Here is a 6,138-nt window from a genome sequence, read left to right as displayed (position 1 = left end):
ATTATCTTGTTCTATGAATTATGGGTGAAGTTTCAACGAATGTCATGCAATGGCATACTTGTTAAGAATTTATATTTCTTTAAATTTTTTTTTCATTTGAAAACGGTTACATTAATTCCATACATTATGATCTATGGGGCTGATTAGGAATGTCATGCAATGGCATATATTATAATTATTTTAGTATTATTATGTGAAGTGGTTAGTTTTTGAGTTTTTATATCTATTTAAATGTTTTGTTACGAATGAAATAGCAGTCTGAAATATTTTGGGAATTTGCAAAAAGATTGGGCCATGTTTGTTTCAACTCTCATTCTTTGTCATTTTTACCTAAGATGAAATTCTAAAATGGACAAGAATGGATAAAAAATAGTAGAATGAGAAAGTATTGCTATGAACCAAACATTTTTCTCTTGAAAAATGAATTCTTTTCAAACTGACAAGTGCCCTATATTGCTCATTTTTATTCTTTAAAAAAAATAAAAACTGAGTTATTAGTGGTCATAAACCACCAGCCTAGGTCTCCAAAATCGTTGGATAGATGTTTACTGGTGAATGGCCAGCGGTCAATGTTCGTTAGCATAAGTTTCCAGTCTACCAATAAACATTTATGGTGATGATTTTATAGACCTAAGCTGGCACTTTATGACCCCAACGAGTTTCTTTAAAGAATGAAAATGAGCAAGACGGGATATGATTATTTTTCATGTTGCAAGTTACCTCAATTTTTGTGCTATGTGCTAATTAATTTTTCCTTATGAGGAGAATGAGGCCCATGGAAAGAATTTTGCAAGCAAACATTTATTGGTATCATTCTTTCCCATTCTTGTACAAAATGAGCAAGAATTAAAAAAAAAATGAAGCCCAGAGCAATGAACTAAGCATGACATTGTAGTCCACTAGGAATCTTCTAGGTAGGGTTACCTCAAAGAAACCCAAGTTTATCTTTCTTCTTTGCTCATCCAACACATGTTCTAGTTCTCTCCATTACAAACAAGCCCATTGCGTATATATGGTGTCAAACAATGTTTTTGAACCATTGTTGACCCAGACGCTCAGACCATTCGGCTCAAAAACCGTCCAATCAATCGGTTATATTTCACCCCTAACCCATTCTTGGGTAAAAAACCGCTGGCTTCACCAAAAAACCGCTGACCCATGCGGTCGAACCGTCGACTCGTTTGACCTAGACAGCGATTCACGATTTAAGAAAATTGCAGAGAGGGGAGAAACTAAGAGTCTGAGACATGAACTCAGATTTGAGATCCAACACAAACACACACACACACACACACACACACAGAAGAAGAACAACAACAACAAGCTGTAGAGAAATCGATCTCAAATCTGAGATCCGAGAACTCAAATCTCAGATCTCAGATTTGTCATATGTGTCTATTACCGCCACATCACCGTTGTCATCGCCATTATCATCGTCGGTGAGCGTCGAATCATCCTCCTCTTCTTCCTTCTTCTTCCCTCCTTTCCTCTTCATCCTTTTTCTTCCCTCCTTCCCTCTTCCCTTCCTTTCCTTTCTCTCCTTTTCCTTTTTTCCTTTCTTCTTCCTTTATTTCTTTCCTTCTTTTCTACTTTCTCATCCGACAACAGTCTCTTGACTCTCTTCTCCAGTTCTCCTTTCTCAAATATTTTCCCTAATGCAAATCATCTGAATCATTCGACCCAGATGGTTGAACCGCTGACCCAGAAATCGGTAGTTAGAACAGCTCCATTTCCATGTCAGTTTTTAAAACCTTGGTGTCAAAGGCGGCTATGCGAGAAGAACTCTTGAAGCCTAAATGAGTATGTTAGCTGCAGGGCCAAGAGAGAAGATGCTTAAACAATTACAAGAGATGTTCACCAAAGTTAATGAAAGGTTGAATCATGTAATTACAAGCCATGGCAAAGGATTTGTCAACCAAGCTTTGGGTGGTAAATCACAAGCTAAATCTAAAGTGGAACCATTAGGTTGTGTTTGGTTGCAATCCAAATAAATTTGCACTGAAGCAAAACCATGGCAGTGCAAATGATTTGAGTGTACATTCTGACCTATCTTTATTTCAAATTTTAGATTATTTTGTTTGATTGCAATACAAATGAAGTAAATTAAGACATGAAGTAGAAGAAAGTAAATCCCTAAACAAAATTAAACAAGAATTTGCATTTTTTACATTTGCACACCCATGTATTTGTACTAGTACAAATAAAATTGCACAACAACCAAACATAGCCTTAGGATCAACTGTGAAAGGGAGGTATCATTAGGGATGTCAATTGGACTGGATTGGTCCAATCCGATCCAATCCAATGTGAGTCCATTATAAATGGACTACGTCCAATCCAATGCAATGAATGTTTTAGACCAATTTGGACCGGTCCAATTCAATGTTTGGACCATCCAATTTGTTCAAATTCATTTTGATTTAGATCGGTTTCAACCCAAACCCAGTCCATTGGCACATATATTCTTATCTTATATCAGTGGACCAGAAATTGGCTTAATCCAACCCAATCCAATATAAATTTATTATGGATGAACCAGATCCAATCCAATCTAATAAATATTTTGGACCGGATTGGTCCAATCCAATATGTCTTGTTGGTCTGTCCAATCCATCCAAATTGATTTTAGACTGGACGGAGTCCAATCCAAATCCGGTCCATTGACACCCTTAGGTATCGTTGTCCTCTTTTCAATCTATTGAGTTATCAGCATACTCTATGCTCCAATTTATCACGTAATGACAGTGCAAGGAATAGCAACCCAAGTTGCTTCTGATGAACACGACTGTCTTTATGGAGATTCTCAAGCTAATGGTTTTGGCCCTAAGGCTGTGTTTGGTTGCAATGCAAATAAATTTGCACTGATGCAAAACCATGACAGTGTAAATGATGAGTGTAAATTCTGATCTATTTTTGTTTCAAATTTTAGCTTATTTTGTTTGATTATAGTACAAATGAAGTAAATTAAAATACGCAGCAGAATAAAGTAAAATCTAAAACAAAATTAAACAAGAATTTGCACTTTTTCATTTGCACTCTCATGCATTTATACTAGTGCAAATAAAACCGCACTGCAACCAAATGCAGCCTAAGGTAGTAGGAATGGCAATGGGGCGGGGCGGGGACGAGGAGCCTCTCCCCATCCTCGTCCCCATCCCCATTCCTCGTAATTTTTTATAGACATGTGTGTATATATATATATATATATATATAACAGATACATACATATATACATATATATTAATGGGGATCCCATGGGCGGGGATCGGGGTTCCTGCGGGGCGAGGAGTGCTCTCCCTGTCCCCACTAACGGGATGAAAATTTCCTCATCCCCATTCCCATGGAGGGGGAATTATCCCCATCCCCGCCCCATTCAGGGCAGATCCCCCAAGGGTCGGGGAAATGAGGAAAATTGCCATCCCTATAAGGTAGGAGAGATTTTTAAGGAGAACATATATTCTATACCTACTTAGTTATCATAATGCATATTATAATCGTGCCCAGCAGGTCAGGATATTAGTTCAGCAAAGTTAAATCCAATACAACATTAGATGAAAATAACATCATAGGCTGTGTTTGGTTGCAGTGCAGATTCATTTGCACTGATGCAAAACTATGATAGTGCATGATTTAGTTGTAATTTTTTATTTTTTATTTTTTTGTTTGTTTGTTTAAAAGTTTATCTACTTTGTTTTTATTTGGTTGCATTAAAAATAAAGTAAAATAAGACCTAAGATATAGTAAAATAAAAACCAAAACAAAATTAAACCAAAATTTACATTTTTTCATATATACTCTCCTACATTCGTATTAGTGCAAATAAAATTGGACTGCAACCAAATACAGGTGAAAATAAAAATGATCCCTTGGCAGTGTATGCGGGTAATATCCTCAGTGTTAAAGTTAACTTGGCTGGGTTGCCAACATTGATTTTGTCATGTGGATTTGTTGGAGTTGCTAACCTTCATTTTGGCTGCAAATGATTGATGCAGCATTCGATAAAGAGAAATTGCACAAAGTTGGTCCTATTTTGAAAGAGGAACTCTTCACAATTGTGGATTTCATACAACCTTTCGTAGGTGATTGTTTTTTATTGAAATTTAATTTATTTGGAGAAAGCTGAAGCCAGCAATATTCTGTCTATGAAAGCACTATTGAAGATGATATCGGATAATCGTATTCAAGAAATAGGGTTGAGCAAACAGTTTGTTCAATTTAAAACTGAATTAGGAAAATTGGCAATCGAACCAAAATCAAAGTTAAGTTAAATCAAACCAATTTTTTTGGGGGTTAATTCGATTGTTTGACTAAAACCGAAATGGAATAATGAACAAATTCCTATCGAGACCTTCACTGAGTTCATTCAAACTCTTGGACTCTCAGTAGAGTCAAAATAATTCAGGGAAGAGAAAAAAGAAAATAAAATGAAAGATTAATACCTGAGAGTCTAAACTTGCCGCCGTCTATCTTCACTTGCCACTGGAGTTTGCTGCTTTAGAGATTCAGAATTTCGGAGAGATTCACTTGCCGGTTGTCGGAGCTTCAGAGATTCACTTGCCAGTTGCCGCCGGAGCTTCAGAGATTCACTTGCTGGTTGCCGCCATCCACTTGCTTCCATCTGTTGGAGTTTGTTGCTTCAGAGATTCAAAAAGTCAAAAGAGAATGACTAAATGAGAGAAGAAGAAGAAGAAATTAAACAAATGATAAATATTACATACTTGAGAGGCTGAGACTTCACTTGCCAAATTGCCATCGCCTATCGGTGCCGTGCCGGAGTTTGAGTTTGTCGTGCCGGAAGATGGTTAGATGAAGAGTTGGAGATAGAGAGAATACTTGAGTACTCAATAGTCCATAGATCAAACTGTAAAATTTCTAGCCTTCAAGGGTTTTGAGTTTTGGGTTAAAGGCTTGTATAATTATTAATATATTCTTATATGTTCAGTTATTTCAGTTAACCGAATCTCTAAATACCATACGAGAAACCGAAATCCGAAAATTATAAAACCAAAATAAAAAACCAAAACGGAACCAAATACCCAATCAAACCGAACCAAATTCATCAAAACCGAAATTTCGATTTAAGTTATTTGGTTTAAAGCTAACTATGCTTACCCCTACCAAGAAAGGACCTTACCCAAACTTGTGGACAAGTTTTTCTCAAAGGGGTAGGGAATGTTACATACCGTATTTGTGATCCATGGGCGTCAATGGCATATAATATAATTATCTTAGGGCTTGTTCGTCGGATTAAGTCTCACATGCCAATGCGGCAATGCCATGTAAATTGTAATAACTACCTTAGAAGGTGCATTGAAATTGGTGAATTTTTATTGGTTCTAAAGTCTCACTTGTTGGGTTCTAAAAGATGGCAAATGACCATTTTAATCCTTGAAATGAGAAAGGTTCTTTAATTATTTAACAAGTTAGTTAAAAATTAATTAAGTTAATATAAAATATTTAATAAATAATGAAATTAATAAAATTATAAATAACTGAATAGTTTTAAAAAATTAAGTATTTGATAATTAACTAATTATTAAATACTTTTATTTTCATAAGTACACAACTAGTAATTATTAATTAACTACAATGTTATATAATTATCAATTATCAAATATAGTTAATAAAATAAATAATCGTAATTGAATAATTAATAAAAGTAATAAATTAAAGAAATAATTAATAAAATAATAATGATTAATGATCAATACTTGACAAAAAGTCAACTCAACAAATGAACCTGACCAAACCCAAAAAAGTGGATTAGGGTCCCCTATTTAGTGACCCGAACTAAAAGACAACATGGTTTGACCTAACCCAAAGAGAATTTGGGCTAGATTAGGTCGGGTCAGAAGTTACCGCCAGGTCACCTTTTTTCCCTGACCAATATTTACCCAAGTGGTTAAATATTATTTGGTAAAAATTATTGACTTGGTCAAAAACCAATTGATAAAATGAAACTATAAGGGAGGTTTTATGATTGTTAGAAACTTTAGGAGAGGTTTTTATATTTTGCCCTTTATTTTAATCAACACATATTTGGGGCATTTCCACATGATGGGCTTCCACATATTCTCCCACATATCATTTAAAAGGTTCTTTGAGCATTCCAAATTTTTCGAGAACAGAAAGAGGGCC

At 35.3% G+C, this 6,138-nt stretch overlaps 1 long non-coding RNA gene across 1 annotated transcript; it reads right to left on the bottom strand.

The window, feature by feature from the left end:
* Window positions 1-785: 785 nt before the first annotated feature.
* On the bottom strand, window positions 786-4,884 carry LOC148844045 (uncharacterized). The gene is made up of 3 exons (XR_016102813.1): window positions 4,719-4,884; window positions 4,440-4,634; window positions 786-1,809 (listed from the first exon to the last, which is right to left on the bottom strand). It is a non-coding gene; the product is annotated as an uncharacterized LOC148844045 (long non-coding RNA).
* Between the last annotated feature and the right edge of the window lie 1,254 nt (window positions 4,885-6,138).

Source organism: Nelumbo lutea, chromosome 8, assembly GCF_056320005.1.
Source record: "Nelumbo lutea isolate HS-2025 chromosome 8, American lotus-T2T, whole genome shotgun sequence".
NCBI classification, from domain to species: Eukaryota; Viridiplantae; Streptophyta; class Magnoliopsida; order Proteales; family Nelumbonaceae; genus Nelumbo; species Nelumbo lutea.
Note: the sequence above shows the minus strand (reverse complement) of the source record. Positions and strands in the feature narration are given on the sequence as shown.